The sequence below is a fragment of the Procambarus clarkii genome, chromosome 19 (genome assembly GCF_040958095.1).
Source record: "Procambarus clarkii isolate CNS0578487 chromosome 19, FALCON_Pclarkii_2.0, whole genome shotgun sequence".
Lineage (NCBI taxonomy): Eukaryota > Metazoa > Arthropoda > Malacostraca > Decapoda > Cambaridae > Procambarus > Procambarus clarkii.
Window position 1 is genome coordinate 2,253,285 of NC_091168.1, and position 19,724 is coordinate 2,273,008.

Here is a 19,724-nt window from a genome sequence, read left to right on the forward strand (position 1 = left end):
AAGTGTTGCCAGGGTACTAATACAGTATGGCCAGTGAATTCAGTGGTACTGTTACTCAACCAGCTAAGGGACTGAAACGGTGAAATTGGTGCCTACCAACTTGTCTGTGCTGTCGTGTATGCTCAATGATATAGAGATGGAGGAGGACAAAGTAAAGAAATTTATTGACACAAGGGACGAGAGAATTTTGGAGGAGTGTACCAAGGCCCAGCTCCAACAAGTGGCAAACCACTTCGGGATCAGGTTGAGGACGACTAAGGTAGCGGAGCGAAGGATAGAGATCATGGCACAGCTAACAGCTCGAGAGGAGGCGACGGGAGAGGAGCCATCTCAAGAGGAGCCGTCCCGAGGAGAGACCGCCAGGGATATGGAACGGAAATTCCTACGATGGTTGAAGGCGGAGGAAGCGGAGTCGGTGGATGATATCAAACGACTGATAGTGATGGAGAAGTTTATGTCAGTGCTCCATCCTGAGTTGCGAGTAAGGTTGAGAGAAGCAGGTATTAAGGACCTGAAGGCTGCAGCGGACCGAGCCGACATGCTGGAGGAGGCACTACATCTCAGGAGGGAGGGGCCGCCCAGACACTCGCCTTACCCCAGGTCGGGAGGGAACCTTAGGAGTTCAGGAGGAGCGAGGATGGGTGGGGACTCTCCCAAGAGTAGTGTACCCAATGAGGTAACCCAGTTCAAGAGCTCAAGAGACGCGGGAAGGAAGCCCCAAGCTATGAGCAGTGGACCTAGCTCGGGAGCAGGTGCGGCAGTCCCGGATACGACGACGGGGAGTCCAAGGAGGACCCAGGGGACATCTGCAAGTGGTACCGCCAGAGGGACTGGCGAGTGGCCGCCCAGGGGAGGTGGCCGATGCTGCAACTGTGGTGTGAGAGGACATTATGCCCGCGAGTGTCAGGAGCACCAAAGTAATATGGGACTAATGTTGGAAGAGGAGAGAGTGTTTGTTCACACTCCATATTATAGTGGACCCAACGTGAATGGTTGGGAAATGAAGTTGGGTGAACATCCCTTCGTTTTCGGGGCCAACGTGAAGTTGGGAAAGTCAGACCCAGTGGAAGTTGCCGTGCTTCGAGATACGGGTGCTGACATAAGTATGGTGACCAGGAGTATTCTCCCCAAGGAATTTAATGATTCACCTGTGGGAGTGGTGAGGATACGCAGTGTGGGGGAGGAATACAGGTTGCCACTTCACGAAATACAGCTGATTGCCGACTGTGGAGTCGAGAAAGCTATAGTAGCTGTAGCCCCTAAATTACCCCTAGAGCATATACAGATGGTGCTGGGTAATGACCTCGGAGGAGGCAGGATACAACCCGATTGGGCCAGGAGTGCCTATGTTGCAAGCAGCGGTACAACCCTGCCAGGTGAGGTATCGGTCGTTCCGGATGGTAGTGAGGAAGCCGACTTCACCAGGGGAAACGTCGCCAGGGACGACGACAACGAGTTCGAGAGTGCGGAGAGGTCGTCGGAGGTCGTGGAAAACCCCGACGAGGACCTCCGACTAAGCCTGATGATGCGTGTGGAGGAGTGGCGAGGAGCAGCTGTACAAACGCCTGGGGCGGTGAAGAGGCTGCAGACCGCGCTCCCTCCACACAGAAACGTGAATAAAGTAAGCTCAGTGGATGAGCGAACGGCAGTGAGGGGCAGAGTGGAGGAGCCACGACGCAGTGCACCCTATGCCAGCCAAATGAATAGTGGTAGGTGCAAGATGAACCACCGTGGTGAGGTGAGCCATAGGGAGGTGGATGAGCCCAACCACGAACCGAAGAAGACGTCTGCAGGGAAGAGAATCTCATGGAGGAGTGAAAATGTTCGTCGGGAACGAAGGAGTGAATGGTATAGGAAAGGCAATACGAAGAAAGCAGGGAATAGGTACACCCAGGGTAGGCGCCAGCCTACCCAGAGGGGCATTGGGCCATCGCAAAAGCCTAGTGTGGAAGAGAGGAGGCTGCTGGATGGAGTACAGGTGACAAGTGCCACTGTGAGGAGACAACGCACCTATGGGAGAAGAGGAACCGAGAAGAGAGAAGATTGGCGAAGAGGAGATCATGAGAGGAAACATGGAGTACCTGTAGGATGTGGTGGAAGTGCAAGACTATCTCGGAGTGCACGACGCGGTGGAGGCGCTGCATGCACTGAATCTTACAGTGGTAACGAGCCGTGGGAGTACACTCGTGGCTACGGAGAGAGGATTTCTTATAGGTGTTCAGGGAACACTCATCACAACCGTTCCTATGCGAGGTGGAGATATAATGAGGCAAGTGACTGGCAAGGTGGTACGAGCCACGTCACCAACTAGAGGAGTGACACTTCAGGAACGGAGGGAGCAAGAGTATAGGTGGCCCTCTTGAGTGCTGCTCTTCCGATATGACTCTTATTTTAAGGGGAGGGGTATGTTACGGTGCCCTCTCCTATCTCTTTCGTTTGCCTGCTTTAAGAGTCATATCAGCTCTCCCTACTGATTCTCTGAGGTTCAGGGAGTCCAATGATATATGTGGCGACCAGACCGGCTGCCAGTAAAGGGAAGGAAGTTACATTATAAGTTGTAAATAAAGGGAAATTGGCGCCCTGTTATAAAATGAAAGAGTATCCCCTAATGCAGATATGACCTTTTGGAAGGGACACTGGCCGATCGCGGATTGGCCGACTTAGGTCGCGGGCGACAAATCAGGGCCCGCCATGACGTCACCGAGTGCCCCGGGCGGCGCCAACGTCAGAAGTGACCCGACCTTGGAAGCGACAGGACGCACCTCGGTCTGCTCTCCAGGATTAGAGGCTCTACAAGCCTTTCTTAGTGGATTGGTGCTGGCTATTGCAGCCCATCGGATATATTGGAGACCCCACGCTTCTGGGAAGCAAAAGGAACCAAGTTTATTGAGCGAAAGAGGGCCAAACTTGGAAAATATTCGGCGACGTTGGATGTTGAAGGTCAGAAAAGGTGTGGCGGGCAAGCCTAGCTGTGACCGGGTCACATCCACTGAGGGTCTTGGAAGGACGACACCGTGCCTAGGACAAGGAGCAACGCCTTGTGGAAGGGGCGAGTGTGGGAAAAATAGTGATTAGCTCAGCGCCCATCGATGAACCAGGATTGGGGCAGCTGAATCTCAGGGATTGGAACGGCGACGACGCGAAGGCTCCACGACACCTGAGGACCTGTGGAACGTCCTGGATCGTCAAGGATCGACCCAAGGAAGCGTGGGAACCTTACACCATCGAGGGACAGGCGTCGTGAGCCAGGAATGTAAGGTAGATCATTTTCCCTCCCATTACCCCTTGTGTGAGTAGGCTAGTTAGGCCACAATAGTTACTTATGTATGTGGCAACAGGACATTAATATTTTAGTAGTAGAGTAGGCTGCAAGGCAGCTTGTGTCCAGGACTGTCAGAGAGGACAGTGTGTATGGATGGCAGGACAGTGAAGAAGAGGCGCCGACGTGGTGAAGAGGCCCTCCTGTGAGAGTGTGGGACCCCTGTCTTTCTGCCCAGTTGAAGGAGTGTTGGAGGTCGTGGAAGAAGAGGCTGACGATCTCCAGACTTATTATTCTCATTTCCATATTCATGTATTACTTGTGATTGTGTGTATTCATGTAATTTGCATCAGTAAATTCACACATTTTATCACTGTGTTTAAGTGTGCCTCCATTTATGATATTTCTCTATGAGCATACACGAAGGTTATCATAGTACCACCTAGGGAACACTACGTTCTCTATAGCAGTTCCTATTGCCTGGAGAGTGGTAGAGACAGCACAGACTTACATAAAAGTGTACCCTTAGCCATCCGATCAGTATCGGTGTCTGAATGGTGGCAACTATTAACGTAGTGGCTAGAGAGAGGTAAAGCCACACAGACCTTTCTGGGAGAGTACCCTGGGCCGACAGTCTAGTAGCAGATCTATGGGAGTAGCAACCTTCTGGCTACAAACAATATATAATACACCCACTGAACTGCATTGCTGGGGTGCAGATATAATAACCCAGCTGGCGACCTTGTTAAGGAGAAGATAGAGAAGACAAGCAGGAAAGGAGTTCCTGCAACCTTTTTGTCTGGCAGGCAAGACTCAGGGAGGTTATTGTTATAAGGTAAGCCTGAGTCTTCCTTCACTCCACCACGGGTCTAGGCCGGAACTGTTAACAGCAGTTTCCCCGTGTTTGACTGAAGGGCTTCCAGGGTGAATCAGTGGCACCCCCTTTTGTGGTGGAAGCAAAGACCTGCAGAGGTGGGCATTGTTGGTCCTCTCCTGTGTGACCAAGGAGACTCCGGTGAATCCCAGAAGTCGGAGGGGCTGAGTATTCGGCCTTTTGAGCCCCTAGCAGCCGAGTGCTAGCAGAGCCCCGGCCCACCACCCCCCACGTGACAGTACACAACGCAACTTGAAGCCCAGTGTGTTTAACTCACGTTTATTTAAACTGATATAAATTTTCTTAAATCATCAAATATGTTTCTTCACCAGACTTATCCAGAATGGTTAACTCTCGTAACTTATACCAACCATTTTATTCACGCGAACTAACAAGGAAATTGGATAGTTTAGCGAGCAGGAACATCTGATGCTCTCAATTTATAATCTAGATATTACGGTATGTGCTTCTGATACATCTCGTTTTCCGATAATATTCAAATTAACTAAATTAAATCTAAAATCTGAGTTAAAAGATATTGTAAGAGCACAGGTATTTGTTGCCTAATTTTATAACCGAGCTTAAAGACATAATTGTTACGGATTTTCTGTAAGAGACGTACGTATAGGAGACGTAAGAGACATACGTCTGTAAGAGACATATAGAAGACGTAAGAGACGTAAGAGAGATACGTGTGTAAGTGACGTATAGGAGATGTAAGAGACATACGTCTGTAAGAGACATATAGAAGACGTAAGAGACGTACGGCTGTAAGAGACGTATTGGAGACGTAAGAGAGATACGTGTGTAAGTGACGTATAGGAGATGTAAGAGACATACGTCTGTAAGAGACATATAGAAGACGTAAGAGACATACGTCTGTAAGAGACATATAGAAGACGTAAGAGACATATAGAAGACGTAAGAGACATATAGAAGACGTAAGAGACATACGTCTGAAAGAGACATATAGAAGACGTAAGAGACATATAGAAGACGTAAGAGACATACGTCTGTAAGAGACATATAGAAGACGTAAGAGACATACGTCTGTAAGAGACATACGTCTGTAAGAGACATATAGAAGACGTAAGAGACATACGTCTGTAAGAGACGTATAGGAGACGTAAGAGACATACGTGTACAAGTGACGTATAGAAGACGTAAGAGACATATAAGAGATATAAGAGACATACGTGTGTAAGTGATGTATAGATGTAAGAGACATACGTCTGTAAGAGACATACGTCTGTAAGAGACATAGAAGACGTGAGACAGACGTATAGGAGACGTAAGAGACATTCGTCTGTATCCAACACCAGGTAGCCAAGATGGCCGTATGACTCGTCAGCTAGTGGCAATTCCCAGACCATAAGGAAACTATTTCCTTAACATACATACACATATATAATCTAAATACATTTATATATTAAATAAACTCGCAATTAGAAGGAATAGAAAAAGGAGAAATAGGAGAGAAGTGTAATGAGATAGAGAAAGAGAGCGTAAGAGTGTGGACGAGAAACAGTCCCATCTGTGGCCGGGAGTTCCGCCTGGTGATCCATCACAGCCCATTGACAAATTCGAAGCAGAAATTAATTTTGACCATATTCCTTTAATTTTGCCCGCCGCCTCTTCTTCCTCCACATTCTTGTACATTTACCAGTATTATTGCTAGCTGTATTCACTTAGTTGTGCTTGCGGGGGTTGAGCTCTGGTCCTTCGGCCAGCCTCTCAACTGTCAATCAATCAACTGTTACTAACTATTTTATCACACACATACACACACACACACACACACACACACACACACACACACACACACACACACACACACACACACACACACACACACACACACACACACACACACACACACACACACACACACACACACACACACACACACACACACACACACACACACACACACACACACGGGGGCTCGCTGGCTGAGTGGACAGCGCACTAGACTCGTGGATCTAGGGACCAGGGTTCGATCCCAGCAGCTGGGGAAAAACAAATGGGCAGAGTTTCCTTCAACTTGATGCCCCTGTTACCTTGCAGTAAATAGGTACCTGGGAGTTAGACAGCTGCTACGGGCTGCTTCCTGGGCGTGTACTCACCTAATTGTGCTTGTGGGGGTTGAGCTTTGGCTCTTTGGTCCCGCCTCTCAACTGTCAATCAACTGGTGTACAGATTCCTGAGCCTACTGAGCTCTATCATATCTACATAAGAAACTTTGTATGGAGTCAGCCTTCACCACATCACTTCCTAGTGCATTCCATTTATTAACTACTCTGACTCTGAACAAATTCTTTCTAACGTCTCTATGACTCATCTGGGTACTAAGTTTCCACCTGTGTCCCCTTGTTCGTGTCCCACCCGTGCTGAAGAGTTTGTCTTTGTCCACCCTGTCAATTTCCCTGAGAATTTTGTAGGTGGTTATCATGTCTCCCCTTACTCTTTTGTTTTCCAGGGATGTGAGGTTCAGCTCCTTTAGCCTTTCCTCGTAGCTCATTCCTCTCAGTTCCGGGACGAGCCTGATGGCATACCACTGAATCTTCTCTATATTTGTCTTGTGTTTAAATAGGTATGGACTCCTGGCTGGAGCTGCATACTCCAGTATTGGTTTTACGTAAGTGGTATACAGGGTCCTGAACATTTTTTTTACACAAGTTTCTAAAGGCAGTTCTAATGTTGGTCAGTCTAGCATATGCCGCTGATGATATTCTTTTGATGTGGGCCTCTGGGGACAGGTTCGGTGTGATATCAACCCCCAGATTTTTCTCTCTATTTGACTCCTGCAGGATTTCACCTCCCAGATGATACCTTGTGTTCAGCCTTCTGCTCCCTTCGCCTTATTTCATTACTTTACACTTTCCTGAGTTGAACTTTAGCAGCCATTTTCTAGATCATTCCTCCAGTTTGTCCAGGTCATCCTGTAGTCTCTGTCTATCTTCATTCGTCTTGATTCTTCTCATAATTTTTGCATCATCAGCAAACATTGAGAGGAATGAGTCTATACCCTCCGGAAGATCGTTTGCATATATTAGAAACAGGATGGGTCCAAGTACTGAGCCCTGTGGGACTCCGCTGGTGACATTTCGCCACTCTGATGTCTCCCCCTTCACCGTTACTCGCTGTTTCCTGTTGCTTAAGTATTCCCTTATCCACTGGAGCACCTTCCCTTTTACTCCTGCATGTTGCTCCAACTTTTTTAACAGCCTTCTATGGGGTACTGTATCAAAGGCTTTCTGGCAGTCAAGGAAAATGCAGTCTGCTCACTCTTCTCTTTCCTGCCAAATTTTTGTTGTCTGGTCATAGAATTTTATTAAACCTGTGAGGCACGATTTACTATCCCTGAACCAATGTTCGTGGTGCGTTACAAAGTTATTTCCCTCCAGGGGCTCTACGAGCCTTTTCCTCACGATCTTCTCCATCACCTTGCATGGTATACACATTAGGGAAACTGGCCTGTAGTTCAGTGCCTCTTGCCTGTCACCCTTCTTGTATATTGGGACTACGTTAGCTGTCTTCCAACTTTCTGGTAAGTCTCCTGTTTCCAGTGACTTGTTATACACCATAGAGAGTGGCACACTTAGTGCTTCTGCACCTTCCTTTAGTATCCATGGTGAGATTCTATCAGGCCCAACAACCTTTGTCACATCCAGCCCCAGCAGTCACCTTTTGACCTCATCACTGGTGAGGTCAAATTCCTCCAAGGTTGGTAGCTTTGCAGCCTAATCCTCATTTAGTGCAGGGGCTTCTCTTTGTACTATTGTGATGACCTCCTGGAATCTCTTGTTGAGTTCTTCACACACCTCCTTGTCATTCTCTATGTATCTGTTCTCCCCTTTTCGCAGTTTCATCACTTGTTCCTTCACCGCTGTTTTCCTCCTGATGTGGCTGTGGAGCAGCTTTGGCTTGGTCTTGGCTTTACTCGCTATGTCATTTTCATACTGTCTCTCTGCTTCCCTTCTCACTCTGAGGTACTCATTTCTGGCCCTCTGGTATCTCTCCCTACTCTTTGGTGTTCTGTTATTTCTGTTGTTTCTGCATGTTGTTTTACTCAGTTGTTTCACTACATTGCATTTCTGGTTGAACCATGGGTTTTTCTGTTGTTTTTCATTTTTCTCCTTTTGGACTTGGATACACCGGTCTACAGTTTCCTGGCACTTCTGGGTGACAAAATCCATCATGTCCTGCACATTTTTGTCTCTAAGTTCTGTTTCCCATGGTATTCCTCTGAGGAAGTTACTCATCTTGTCATATTTTCCTCTTCGGTAATTTAGCCTTTTTCCCTCCAATCCTATCCTTGGATAGGTTATCCCTACCTCCACCAAGCACTCAAAAGTCAGTACACTGTGGTCACTCATTCCTATGGGGGCTTCAACTTTGACTTCCCTTATTTCTGTGTGTGTGTGGGTGGGTTAAAAAAATTAATCGTCAGTAACAGTTGATTGATTGACAGCGAAAGATCAGAGCTCAACCCCTGCAAGCAAAACTAGGTGAATACACACACACACACACACACACACACACACACACACACACACACACACACACACACACACACACACAACACACACACACACACACACACAAACCATCCAGGGAGAAGGTGGTAATAGTTTTTTGGATGAGAATGCCACATTAAAAGCAACATTTGTGGAAATACTAAAAAAAAATAACTCTGAAGTAATGACTGCAGTGATGGAGGTGGCCATGAAAGCAGCCACCTCACAAGAGGCGGCACGCTCCACTAGCCAATTGCTGGAAAGAAACAGATCAGTGGTTGCTGTTGGTATTAAAGAACAGGAAGGCTCCAATAGGACAGAGTGGAATGACAAGGACAAAGCAGCAGTGAATGAAGTACTAAAGGCACTAGACATGGAAGGGGCTGAGCATAGCATTGAGAAGGTTTTCAGGCTAGGCTGGTACAACAAAGACCGAGACCGAATGATAAAGATAGTGTTTGCAAACGAGAGCACAAAGGAGAAGATCCTATCAAGGAAGAGCTCCCTGAAAAACGTGGGAAAATTAAAAAATGTATTCCTCCAGAGAGACATGACAAGGGAGGAGACAGCCGTGGCGGCAGAAGCAAGGAAGGGGTGCAGGGTGAGAGGGGAAAACCAGGAAGTCACAGCTCCCAACACAACACCCCCAGAGAGGAGGGGGGGAACCCACAACCAGCTACCCAGTAACACCAGAAGGGAGGACAACCCCGCCTCCCTCCTCTGCATAGAAAACCCCCCTACCCCAAACCCTCCCTGCCCCCACTCAAATGTTCAGCCAAGTCTCCCTCCCCCCACACCCAATCCCCACCCTTCTACCCCTCCCCTCCTCCCGAGTCCTCCCTCCCCCCTGTTCCTTCCCGTCCTCCCTCCCCTTTCACCCCATACCCTCCCTGTCCCTCCCCCTTCACTGGATCCCCCGCCCCTCATCCCAGTATCCTCTGAGACCCTGTTATCCACCTCACAGGTCCTCACACCCATGGAACAGCCTCCCCCACCAGCAGAACACTCACCGAGGAGGCGATTTGAGAAGGGACAGAAGAAACTGAGCCTCAAAGCGATGTACACTAACATAGATGGAATTACAAATAAAGCAAATGAGCTGGGAGAACGGGTACTAGAGGAAAACCCAGACATAATAGCCCTCACAGAAACAAAGATCACGAAAACGATAACAGACGCAGTGTTCCCACAGGACTATTATGTTATGTGAAAGAGAGGGAAGGAAGAGGTGGGGGTGGTATAGCTCTGCTGGTAAGAAAAGGCTGGGATTTTGAGGAGATGGATATTCACGGCTGTGAAGGTTTCAGTGACTACATAGCAGGTACTGTAACAACTGGAAGGAAAAAAATTATAGTCGTAGTCATATATAATCCACCACCAAATGACAGAAGACCTAGACAGGAATATGATAGAAACAACATGGCCACCATTAACATAATAGAAAGAGCAGCTTCTGTTGCTAGCAGGAATGGATCTGGACTACTAATTATGGGAGACTTCAACCATGGGAAGATAGATTGGAAGAACAGAGACCCGCATGGAGAGCTAAGATGCTGGACGTGGCAACAAGAAACTTTCTAAGCCAGCACATCAAAGAACCAACAAGAATGAGAGGAGAATATGAACCAGCAATGCTTGATTTGATATTTACCCTAAATGAGTGGGATATAAGGGAAGTTAAGATGGAAGCGCCCTTGGGAATGAGTGACCACAGTGTATTGAACTTTGAGTACCTGGTAGAGCTAGGACTTATCTCCCCCAAAAAAGAACTAGGAATCAAAAGGCTGGCATACCGAAAGGGGAATTATGAACAGATGAGAAGTTTCCTAAATGAAATACCTTGGGACACAGACCTCAGAGATAAGTCTGTACAGGGTATGATGGACTACGTTACCCAAAAGTGTCAGGAGGCAGTAAACAGGTTCATCCCGGCCCAAAGGGAAAAATCCGAGAAGCAACAGAAGAATCCATGGTATAATAGGGCATGTTTGGAAGCGAAGAAACTGAACAAAAGGGCGTGGAGGAACTTTCGGAAAAACAGAACACCAGAAAGCAGAGAGAGATACCAGAGAACCAGGAATGAATACGTCAGGGTGAGAAGAGAAGCAGAGAAAAGTTTTGAAAACGATATAGCAAACAAAGCCAAGACCGAACCAAAGCTACTCCACAGTCACATCAGAAGGAAAACAACAGTGAAAGAACAGGTATTGAAACTTCGAACAGGCGAGGACAGGTATACAGAGAATGACAGAGAGGTGTGTGAAGAACTCAACAAGAGGTTCCAGGAGGTCTTCACAATAGAACAAGGTGAGGTCACTGTGCTAGGAGAAAGGGAGGTAAACCAGGTAGCCTTGGAAGAGTTCGAAATTACGAGAGAGGAGGTCAAGAGACACCTGCTGGATCTGGATGTTAGAAAGGCTGTTGGTCCAGATGGGATCTCACCATGGGTACTGAAAGAGTGTGCAGAGGCACTTTGCTTGCCACTCTCCATAGTGTATAGTAAGTCACTGGAGACGGGAGACCTGCCAGATATATGGAGGACGGCGAATGTGGTCCCAATATACAAAAAGGGCGACAGACACAAGGCATTGAACTACAGGCCAGTGTCCTTGACTTGTATTCCATGCAAGGTGATGGAGAAGATCGTGAGAAAAAACCTGGTAACACATCTGGAGAGAAGGGACTTCGTGACAAATCGACAACATGGGTTCAGGGAGGGTAAATCTTGCCTTACAGGCTTGATAGAATTCTACGATCAGGTGACAAAGATTAAGCAAGAAAGAGAGGGCTGGGCGGACTGCATTTTCTTGGATTGTCAGAAAGCCTTTGACACAGTACCGCATAAGAGGCTGGTACATAAGCTGGAGAGACAGGCAGGTGTAGCTGGTAAGGTGCTCCAGTGGATACGGGAGTATCTAAGCAATAGGAAGCAGAGAGTTACGGTGAGGGGTGAGACCTCCGATTGGCGTGAAGTTACCAGTGGAGTCCCACAGGGCTCTGTACTCGGTCCTATCTTGTTTCTGATATATGTAAATGATCTCCCGGAGGGTATCGATTCATTTCTCTCAATGTTTGCGGACGATGCTAAAATTATGAGAACGATTAAAACAGAAGAAGACTGTTTGAGGCTTCAAGAAGACCTAGACAAGCTGAAGGAATGGTCGAACAAATGGTTGTTAGAGTTTAACCCAACCAAATGTAATGTAATGAAGATAGGTGTAGGGAGCAGGAGGCCAGATACAAGGTATCATCTGGGAGAGGAAATTCTTCAGGAGTCAGAGAAGGAAAAAGACTTGGGGGTTGATATCACGCCAGACCTGTCTCCTGCAGCACATATCAAGCGGATAACATCAGCGGCATATTCCAGGCTGGCCAACATACGAACGGCATTCAGAAACTTGTGTAAAGAATCATTCAGAACTTTGTATACCACATATGTCAGGCCAATCCTGGAGTATGCAGCCCCAGCATGGAGTCCATATCTAGTCAAGGATAAGACTAAACTGGAAAAGGTTCAAAGGTTTGCCACCAGACTAGTACCCGAGCTGAGAGGTATGAGCTACGAGGAGAGACTACGGGAATTAAACCTCACTTCGCTGGAAGACAGAAGAGTTAGGGGGGACATGATCACCACATTCAAGATTCTGAAGGGGATTGATAGGGTAGATAAAGACAGTCTATTTAACACAAGGGGAACACGCACAAGGGGACACAGGTGGAAACTGAGTGCCCAAATGAGCCACAGAGATATTAGAAAGAACTTTTTTAGTGTCAGAGTGGTTGACAAATGGAATGCATTAGGAAGTGATGTGGTGGAGGCTGACTCCATACACAGTTTCAAGTGTAGATATGACAGAGCCCGATAGGCTCATGAATCTGTACACCTGTTGATTGACGGTTGAGAGGCGGGACCAAAGAGCCAGAGCTCAACCCCCGCAAACACAACTAGGTGAGTACAACTAGGTGAGTACACACACACACACACACACACACACACACACACACACACACACACACACACACACACACACACACACACACACATACACACACACACACACACATACACACACACACACACACACATACACACACACACACATACACACACACACACACACACACACATACACACACACACACACATACACACACACACACACACACACACACACACACATACACACACACACACACACACACACACACACACACACACACACACACACACACACACACACACACACCCTACCAGCCCCAACCCCTGTCTGCCCCCCACTAAGTACCCACCTATGGCACCCTCCCCCACCCACCCTCCTCCTCCCACTCACCCCCCTCCTCCTACTCACCCCTCCCCCCAGGACCTCCCTTCTCCCCCATCCCCCAAGCCCTCCCTTCTCCCACATGCCCTCCTGTCTCTCCCATCCACAAGCCCTCCATTCTCCCCCGCCCCCCACTCTCCCCCACTCCACCTAAGCCTTCCCCTCTCCACCACTCGCCAAAATCCTCCCCTCTTCCTCACCCACCTCAGCCTTCCCTTTCCCCCCCACGCCCCCCAAGCCCTCCCCCCTTTACTGTCCCCCCAAGCCCCCTTCTCCCCCATCCCCCCAACCCTCCCCCTTTCACCCCCCCCCCCGAAACCTCCCCCTCTCAACCCTCCCCCTCTCACCCCCCAACCCTCTTCCTCTCACCCACTCCCCAACCCTCCTCCTCTCACCCACCCCCCCTACCCATCCTCTCCCCCCACCCCCCCCAAGCCGTTCCTCCTCCACCAGTCTCCCCGAACCAGATCCTCCCAGCTCCCGCTCACCCCAGTCCCCACAGGTCCCCCCCCCCCCCAGAGGAGAAGCAGAAGAGAGTCAGTTTCAGGGTAATGTACTCGAACATAGATGGGATCACAAGCAAGGCAAGTGAACTAAGGGAAAAAGCACAAGAAGTGAACCCAGATGTAATCGGACTCACTGAAACAAAACTCTCTGGAATCATAACGAATGCCGTGTTTCCCCAGGAGTACACAGTAATAAGGAAAGAGAGGGAAGGTAGGGGAGGAGGCGGAGTGGCCCTACTCGTGAGAGAGGAATGGAGTTTTAAGGAGATAGCTATTCAGGGCAGTCAGGGTTTCAGAGATTACATAGCAGGCACCATGACAATGGGAGGACCAAGAATAGTAGTAGCAGTAATATATAAACCTCCACCAAATGACAGAAGACCCAGTCAAGAGTACGAAAACAACAACATGGCAGTTAACACTATAATTGAGAGGGCAGCCTCTGCTGCCTGTAGAAATAGATCCCACCTGCTCATCATGGGGGATTTCAATCACGGAAGGATTGACTGGGAGAACAATGGACCGCATGGGGGAGAGGATACGTGGAGAGACAAACTACTGGAGGTGGTGACTAGAATTTTTTAACCCAGCATGTCAGAGAACCCACAAAGATGAGAGGAAATGACGAACCAGCGAGACTCGACCTGGTCTTCACCCTGAACGACTCTGACATAAGAGAAATCGGTTTTGAGGCCCCACTAGGAATGAGCGACCACAGTGTATTGGAGTTTGAGTACCTGATTGAACAAGGGTTATTGAACTCGAGGAGGGATACTGAAACCAAAAGGTTAGCATACCGAAAAGGAAACTATGAGGAGATAAGAAAATTTCTAACAGATATAGCATGGGAAACAGAGCTCAGGGAAAAGACGGCCCAAGATATGATGGACTACATCACGCAAAAGTGCAAGGACGCAGCAAACAAGTTTGTCCCAGCCCAAAAGGAAAACAGTGAAATGAAGATGAGAAACCCATGGTTTAATCAGAGATGTAGGCCAGCTAAGCAACAAAGTAAAAGGGCATGGAGAAACTATAGGAATAACAGGACACTGGAGAGCAGAGAAAGATACCAGAATGCCAGAAATGAATATGTCAGGATGAGAAGAGAGGCAGAAAGACAATACGAAAATGACATCGCAAGCAAGGCAAACACTCAGCATAAATTGCTGAGTAGCCACATCAGGAGAAAAACAACAGTAAAGGAACAGGTTATGAAGTTAAGGATAGGGGCAGAAGGCTTCACTTCAAACGACAAGGAAGTGTGTGAGGAACTGAATAAGAAATTCCAGGAGGTGTTCACCTTAGAGCAAGGAGAAATCCCAGAAATAAGAGAGGGAATAGCTAACCAGGAACGACTGGAAGAGTTTGAGATTACCAGCGGGGAAGTAAGGAAGTGTTTACTAGAGTTGGATGTGAAAAAGGCTATAGGCCCAGAAGGAATCTCCCCTTGGATACTAAAGGAAGGAGCAGAAGAACTGTGCTTACCACTCTCCATAGTGTATAACAAATTACTGGCAACAGGGGAACTGCCAGAAATTTGGGAAGCAGCTAACGTATTCCCGATACACAAAAAAGGGGATAGACAAGAGGCACTGAATTACAGGCCAGTGTCCCTAACCTGCATACTATGCAAGCTGATGGAGAAGATTATGCGAAGAAAGCTAGTGGAGCACCTGGAGCGAAAGAACTTTGTAACACAGCATCAACATGGGTTCAGGGATGGCAGGTCCTGCTTCACAATGTTTCTTGAATTCTATGACCAAGCAACAAAAATAATGAAAAACAGAGAAGGGTGGGGAGACTGCATATTTTTGGATTGTCAGAAAGCCTTTGATACAGTGCCACACAAGAGGCTAGTGAAAATGCTAGAGATGCAGGCTGGAGTGAAAGGGAAGGTACTCCATTGGATAAAGGAGTACCTAAGCAACAGGAGACAATGAGTGAGGGTGAGGGGTGAGGTCTCAGATTGGCGAGATGTTACGAGTGGAGTCCCGCCGGGGTCAGTACTTGGACCTATACTGTTTCTGATATATGTAAATGATCTCCCAGATGGTATAGAATCGTTTCTCTCAATGTTTACCGATGATGTAAAAATTATTAGGAGGATTGAAACTGAGGACCATAGTAGGAGGCTATAAGATGACCTAGACAGACTGAGTGAATGGTCCAACAAATGGCTGTTGAAGTTCAACCCGAGTAAATGCAAAGTAATGAAACTAGGCAGTGGAAACAGGAGGCCAGACACAGGATACAGAATAGGAGATGAAGTACTTAATGAAACGGACAGAGAGAAAGATCTAGGAGTTGATATCACACCAAACCTGTCTCCTGAAGCCCACATAAAGAGAATAACGTCTGCGGCATATGCGAGGCTGGCTAATATCAGAACAGCGTTCAGGAACCTGTGTAAGGAATCATTATCATTCAGAATCTTGTACACCACATATGTAAGACCAATCCTGGAGTATGCAGCCCCAGCATAGAGCCCGTACCTTGTCAAGCACAAGACGAAGCTGGAAAAAGTCCAAAGGTATGCCACTAGACTAGTCCCAGAACTAAGAGGCACGAGTTACGAGGAAAGGCTGCGGGAAATGCACCTTATGACACTGGAAGACAGAAGAGTAAGGGGAGACATGATCACAACCTACGAAATCCTCAGAGGAATCGACCGGGTAAACAAGGATAAACTATTCAACACTGGTGGGACTGAGTACCCACATGAGCCACAGAGACGTTAGAAGGAACTTTTTCAGTGTCAGAGTAGTTAATGGATGGAATGAATTAGGCAGGGATGTGGTGGAGGCTGACTCCATACACAGTTTCAAATGTAGATATGATAGAGCCCAGTAGGTTCAGGAACCTGTACACCAGTTGATTGACACTTGAGAGGCGGGACCAAAGAGCCAAAGCTCAATCCCCACAAGCACAAATAGGTGAGTACACACACACACACACACACACATACAGAGGAAGCAGCCCGTAGCAGCTGTCTAACTCCCAGGTACCTGTTTGCTACAAGGTAACAAGTGCATCAGAGTGAAGGAAACTCTGCCCATTTATTTTTCCGGCGGTGCCAGGTATCGAACCCCGGTCCCTATGTCTACGAGTGTAGAGCGCTGTCCACTCAGCCACCAGCCCCCTTCCCAGCTGTCCGAATTCACAGCTGTGCGAGTGAACTGGTGTGTAATATTATGCCAATGAAATAGATGCAAGAGCCTCCGCCCGTAATGCTCAAGGTTATGTGATACAAAAGAAAAATAGTTCCACCTTAATTTTTTTCGGCTGAGAATCGAACCAGGGCCAATGGAATGTTCACCTATTTGTGCCTTCCGGATCGAACTCCTGTTTTTGTGTATGTGTGTGCTGTGGGGGGGGGGGGGGGGGGGGAGTACATGAGAAGGTTGGCGTTTTAATAAGTAGAACTGGGAGGACTTTTGTGTGCATACTCATCTGCATTTTTTGCGAGGAATTGAACCTTTGATCTGCAGTGTAACTAAGGTGTACAAAATCGTATAAAGCATTAGAACATAAGAATTAGGAAACATTGCAGCAGACCTATTGGCCTCTCTCGTCGTTGTACCTAACACATATCTTTGAAATTAGTTACCCAAATATGCATGAGTAGCGTTAATTCAACGTTGAAGTTACGTTACTCATGCATATTTTGGCCACTGGGATCAACTGTTTACTTCAGTAGTGTTACCTGTCTATTCCACTCGTCTAGAACCCAATAACCCACATGGGCCTCGTGGTACAGTTGGCTTCCCTTTCGACTCATTATTGGGAATCCCGAGATCGTTTTCCAAGAGACAAATAGTTTGGCACTTTTTTCACGTATATCCTCTGGTTACCAAGCAGTAAATAGGTACCCGGGAGTTAGGCAACTGTTGTGGGGTGACCTCGATATAAGCCTAAGGTGTACTTACCTATTTGTGCTTGCGGGGGTTGAGCTCTGGCTCTTTGGTCCCACCTCTCAACTATTAATCAACTAATGTACAGGTTCCTGAGCCTACTGGGCTCTATCATATCTACACATGAAGCTGTGTATGGAGTCAGCCTCCACCACATCACTTCCTAATGCATTCCATTTGTCTACTACTCTGACACTGAAAAAGTTCTTTCTAATGTCTCTGTGGCTCATTTGGGCACTCAGTTTCCATCTGTGTCCCCTAGTTCGTGTTCCCCTTGTGTTAAATAGTCTGTCTTTATCTACCCTATCAATTCCCCCTGAGAAGATAGTATGTGGTGATCATGTCCCCTCTAACTCTTTTGTCTCCCAGTGACGTGAGGTTTAGTTCTCGTAGTCTCTCCTCGTAGCTCATACCCCTCAGTTCGGCTACTAGTCTGAGTCTGGTAGCAAACCTTTGAACCTTTTCCAGTTTAGTCTTATGCTTGACTAGATATAATGGCTTGGCGCTTCTGATAATTCCTCCCTTCCTTCCTTGACTAGATATGGACTCCATACTGGAGCCGCATACTCAAGGATTGGTTTGACATATGTTGTATACAGTGTTCTGAGAGATTCCTTTCACGAGTTTCTAAAGGCCGTTCTTGTGTTAGCCAACCTGGCATAAGCATTACAGAGAGCACAAAAGGTCTTTATCAGACCTTATCTTAGATTATTACATAAACAATTTAATTTATCCTTCACACCTTATAGTTAAGGTGTGTAAGTGTATATATGCAGCAGTTAAGCACATTAAAAGGCGAGGGGGTTAACTGCCGCATTAATATGATCAGAGTTATTGATTTCTGTTCATCAATAACAAAGGTTATTTCATAAATACTTATTGGCTTCGCCTTAGTATATGCAGGACTGTGTGTGTGCGCGCGTGTGTTATTTGGGTGTATTTACTATTTGTGTCGGCAGAATCACGCTATTAACTCTTTCTAACAAATCTATTTTTTCCTATATTGTCTATTACAATAAATAGGAATGTCTATAGTTTACTACATATATACTTTTTTGTAACACACGCTCAAAGATATCCAGGATGCAGCAGGTGTCTAACTTCCAGGTACTTATTTACTGCTAGGTGAACAGGTTAGCAGGGTAAAAGAAAATTTACCCATATCTTTCTCTTCGGCCTGGAATCGAACCTGGACCCCTTAGGAGTACGACCCACGAGCGCTGTCCACTCAGCCACGATTCCGCGCTTTGTGTCTGTGTTATATTAAACCCTGGTTAAGTTTTTTCACTGTTATTATTTTCGTTCTATTTAGCCAACAAATCCAAATTGTGGACGGTGATTTTCGAATAAATCTCGCTTTTCAACAAGAATTTAACAATTCTCGCTATGTTATCTTAATCGAAGGACAGTTAAATAATTTTGATTAGGAAATACCATATTGAGTTATTTTGTGTTAGGCTTCATATTTCGGAACCCGGAGCCAGGTCCCAGAGTGCATTCCAGGACCCAAACGGCCCTCCCTCGGATTCCAGGAGCACTTCTCTTGTGGTGGTGATGATGGTGGTGGTGGTGATGGTGGTGATGGTGGTGGTGATGGTGGTTATGGTGATGGTGTTGATGGTGGTGGTGGTGGTGGTGGTGATGGTGGTGATGGTAGTGGTGAGTAGTGTAGATGAGGACTAGAGCGACACGCGCCATCTGCCCAGGTGGCACTCACGAGTGTCACGTGGACAGATGGCGCGCAGGTGTCTAGTCCTCAAGGGTTTGGGGGGATTTTCCCGGAAGTTTGGCGCGTGTCGGACACGTGTGAGCGTCCGGTGTTTGAGTATGTGGTCAGGAAAGAGGGGAGGTCATGTTGTTGGAGGGTGTAGGAGAGTATGTGGTAGAGTAAGAAATACAAGGATAAGAGTGGAATATGAGGAAAGAGTAAATGAATATGTATGTGTGTTTGGCGTAGACTTAATCCTGTGTGAAGATAATAGTTTTGATGATAGTAAGTAAGTAGAGGTTGAGTGTAGGTGAGAGGGGTCCCAACATAGCGGATATGTTGTTTGGGGTGGAGGGAGGGGTTGGGGAGGGAGGGCAGGATGGAAGGGTGAGGGGAGCTTCCCCTCGGTGTGAGACTGCTCAGGGGTCATTTGTGGTTTTGACAAACCATTAGCTCCCCCTACAGGAAGCTGTAAGTGGGAGAGGAGGGTATGAGAGAGCAGAGTCCAGGAGGAGTGATGTGGACCATTTGCCTTAATGGCTTTTCGATGTCTTAAGACGAGACTTAGAGATGTTCACCCCAGCATGGCTCTACCTCCTCTGCGAAATGTTAAGGAGGGGGCTA